At 34.5% G+C, this 4,285-nt stretch overlaps 1 non-coding gene across 1 annotated transcript; it reads left to right on the forward strand.

Moving 5' to 3' along the window:
* Nucleotides 1–681: 681 nt before the first annotated feature.
* LOC112746191 (small nucleolar RNA R71) lies at nt 682–788 on the forward strand. Its single transcript, XR_003174086.1, has one exon. It is a non-coding gene; the product is annotated as a small nucleolar RNA R71 (small nucleolar RNA).
* Nucleotides 789–4,285: the final 3,497 nt, after the last annotated feature.

Below are 4,285 nucleotides of genomic sequence, written 5' to 3' on the forward strand. Positions count from 1 at the left end.
CTCTTACTCAGTTGACCAACTTGTACCTCCAAGTTTCTAATGGAGGACCTTGTTTCATTAATGAAACTGTGGGTGGTCTTAGTGAGGCTGGAGACTATAGTGGCTAAGTCAGAGAGGCTCTGCTTAGAGGTCTCCATATTCCCTTGAGAAGATAGGAATGGTGGTCTGTTATTGAACCTATTTTGGTTCCTACCACCTTGATTGAAACCTTGCTAAGGTTTCTGTTGATCCTTCCATGAGAGGTTAGAATGATTCCTCCATGAAGGGTTGTAAGTGTTTCCATAGGCTTCTCCTATGTAATTCACCCCCTCCATAGTGGGTTGATCAGGATCATAGGCTTCATCTTCAAGAGAAGTTTCCTGAGCACTGCCAGCTGCAGTTTGCATCCCAGTGAGATGTTGAAAGATCATGTTGACCTGTTGAGTCAAGATCTTATTCTGAGCCAGGATGGCATTCAGAGTCTCAACTTCATGAACTTCTTTCTTTTGAGAGGCTCCATGATTTACAGGATTCCTTCCAGAGTTGTACATGAACTGGTTGTTAACAACCATCTCAGTGAGCTCTCTAGCTTTTGCAGGCGTTTTCTTCAAGTGGAGAGATCCACCTGCAAAGCTATCCAAGGAGATCTTGGATATCTCAGACAACCCATCATAGAACACTCCTATGAGGGACCACTCTGAGAGCATGTCAGGAGGACATCTCCTGATTAGTTGCTTGTATCTTTCCCAGGCTTCATAGAGGGATTCACCTTCTTTTTGTCTGAAGGTTTGAACTTCCACTCTAATCTTGCTCATCTTTTGAGGAGGAAAGAACTTAGCAAGAAAAGCATTTACAAGCTTTTCCCAAGAATCAATACTCTCTCTTGGTTGGGCATCTAACCAGAACTTAGCTCTGTCTCTTAGAGCAAAGGGCAAAAGCATCAGCTTGTAGACTTCAGGATTAACTCCATTAGTCTTTACAGTATCACAGATCTGTAAAAATTCTGCCAAGAACTGATGTGGATCTTCCAGTGGAAGTCTATGGAATTTGTAGTTCCGCTACAGAAGAGAGACTAACTGAGACTTAAGCTCAAAATTGTTAGCTCCAATGGCAAATACAGCAATGCTTCTGCCATAAAAGTCAGAGGTAGGCATGGTGAAGTCACCAAGGACCTTTCTAGGCTCCTCTTGTGGTTCGGCCATATCCTCTGTTTCTTGTTCAAAACTTTTTGAAAGGTCTCTTCCGAAGTGTTGTGCTTTAGCTTGTTGTAAACGCCTCCTCAGAGTCTTTTTAGGTTCAGGATCAGGATTCAAAAGGGGCTCTTTATCCCTGTTCCTGGTCATAAACAAGAAGAAAGAAAGAAAGAGACCATGCTAATAGGCAAGAAGCTCCACCTTAAAGTCAGTAGTAGAGGAAGAAGAAGATAAAATAAAAAAATAAAAATAAATAAAATAAGTATAGGCTAAATACCTTGTATATAATAGATAAGAGAAAATAAAAAGAAAGAAAATCACAAGAAAGCTTTCTGTGCCAATTGACAAGAAGCTCCAAGTGAGATGTGAAGAAAGAAGAAATGCTGATAAAGAAGTTAAGCTAGAGCTAAGGCAGGATGTAGAGTTGAATGAATAGAGATAAGAAGAGAAGAGGTATAAATAGAAAAAGTAAATTAAAATATTTTTATTTTTATTTATTTATTTAACTAATTTTTGAAAATTTAGTTAATTTATTTAAAATAATTTGAATTTTAATTGTTAAATTTTCAAAAATAGAAGAGAGAAAGGGAGAATTAATTTTCAAAAATTGAGAGAGAAGGGAGTTAGTTAGGTGGTTTTGAAAAGAAGAGAGAGAAGAAGAAGAGATATTTTTGAAAATTAAGGAAGAGAAGAGTTAGTTAAGAGGTTTTGAAAAATAAGAGAGAGAAAAAGAGGATATTATTTTCAAAAATTAAGAATAGAAGGAGTTAGTTAGGAGGTTTTGAAAAAAAGAAGAGAGAGAAGGATAGATATTAATTAAGAAAAGATAAAAATAAAAATAGAAAACAAAAGATAAGATAAGGAAAGATTTAAATTTAAAATAAGATAAAAAGTAAGATAAGAAAAGATTTTAATTAAGATAAAATAGAAGATAAGATAAGAAAAAGATTTGAAATTTAAATTTAAAATTAGAAAAAGATAAGATAAGATTTTAAAAAGTTTTGAAAAAGATATGATTTAAAAATTAGAAGTTAGAAAAGATAAGATAAGAAACAAAAAGATAAGATTAGAAAATTGATTTTGAAAAAGATTTAATTTTTTTTAAAATTTTAAATTTGAAAAAGATAAGATGAGATTTTTGAATTTTGAAAAAGATATGATAAGATTTTGAAAAAGATAAGATTTTTTTTTGAAAAAGATATGATTTTTACTTTTGAAAAATTTGATTTTTGAAAATTTGACAACTAAGATAAGATAAAATTTTAAAATCAAAATCTGAAATTTTTTTTTTGTTAATTTTCGAAAATTATGCTAAAAATTAGTTAGAAAAGATATTTTTTTATAATTTTTTTGAATTTTATGATGAAAGAAAAAAACATAAAATAGATATCAAATGGAAGATATTTTAGAGATAGATCAGACACGGATCGAAGAAGAAGAAATAGTACTTTAATTAATTCATAGGACTCAGCAGGACTCCTCCCCTCAACCTAGGAGGTTTAGAAACTCATACTGAAAATAAAATACAAAGATAAAAACGAAAATATGCTCTCCTAAATTGGAGAGTGTGCGTTCTTCTCCCTAATGGAGAGAATGTCTGAATTACATAGATAAGATCCCTTAAATACTAAAAAGATGACTACAAAGGGTAAAACAGTCTATTTAGTGCTAAAATCCACTTCTAAGGCCAACTTGGTGAGTGTTTGGGCTGAGCTTTAATGAGATCCATGTGCATTGAAGTCTCTTAGGCCCTGGGCTCTGCTCTTTGGGCGCTGGAAGTTTGGAAGAGTGCAGGTAGCTGGCGTTGGACGCCAGTTTTGGGCCTTCTAATCCAAAGCAAAGTATGAACTATTATATATTGCTTGAAAGCTCTAGAAATCAGCTTTCCATAGCCGTTGAAAGCGCTCCATTGGGTCTTTTGTAGCTCCAGAAAAGCTCTTCCAAATGCAGGCAAGTCAAATTTGGACAGCATCTGCAGTGCTTTCTCTGTCTCTGAATCAAACTTCTGCTCCAGCTCCTCAATTTCAGCCAGAAAATACGTAAAATTGCCCAAAAACACAAAAATTCATAGTAGAATCCAAAAATGTGAATTTAGCACTAAAACCTATAAAAACTCAATAAAAACTAAATAAAAACCACTAAAAACTACATGAAAAAGATGTCAAAAAGCATATAAAATATCCGTTCATCAGTCACCCACACGTACGCGTGACCCCAAGTTTTTCAACCGCGCACGCGTACGCCTCACGCACGCGTACGCTTGATATCCAAAATTTTCATGCTCCATACAAATTCGAGAGAGGTTCACATGTTTTAGGCTGGAATTGTGCCTCTAGCACAAAATCCACCCACGCGTACGAGTCGCCTCAAAAAATTTGTCCATCACGCGTACGAGTGACCCACGCATACGCGTCAAACCCATTTCACCTCACCACGCTGACACGTCACTCCACGCATACGCGTGGACTGCTCTGTTTCACCAACTTTCTTTTCTTCCCTTCTTTCCATTTCTTTCCTTCTTCTCTCTTCTCCTCTTTTCTTTCCCTCCATCAACCATCGTCCAACACTACCAATCACCTTCTATCACCGTTTCTTTTAGTTAGTTAATTTGTTAGTTTAATTTTCTATTTTTCATTATAAGTGTTGGATTATTAATTTTGTTTACTGTTTATTGCTGCTTATTATTAACTGAATGCTATTTTAGCATAACTATTTTTGATATTCATTGTTGGATCACTTCTATTAAGGTTACAATTTGTTAATTGGTTTTGAATTTTTCATGCTTAACCTTTGTGAATACCAAGTACATGTGACATTGCCTTCAAGCTCTCTATATCTTTCGAATTGCATGTTGTAGCTAACCATCATGTGATTTGATTTCATTATCTATGACGTGGCAAATTGTGTATAATCAATGCATTTTTTGTTAGGTGATTCTTGTGTATGATTGATCTTTATTTACATCACTTATTTCATGCTTTGAGATTTTGGAATTATGAAATTGGATTGAAAGCTTACCTAGTGACACATTTTTTAGCTTTCTAAGCTTTGTGGACCATGCTTGCTATGTGATTGATTTTCAATTCTATCTTCTTTTTCCTAAGTTCCATAGC

Source organism: Arachis hypogaea, chromosome 14 (genome assembly GCF_003086295.3).
Source record: "Arachis hypogaea cultivar Tifrunner chromosome 14, arahy.Tifrunner.gnm2.J5K5, whole genome shotgun sequence".
Lineage (NCBI taxonomy): Eukaryota > Viridiplantae > Streptophyta > Magnoliopsida > Fabales > Fabaceae > Arachis > Arachis hypogaea.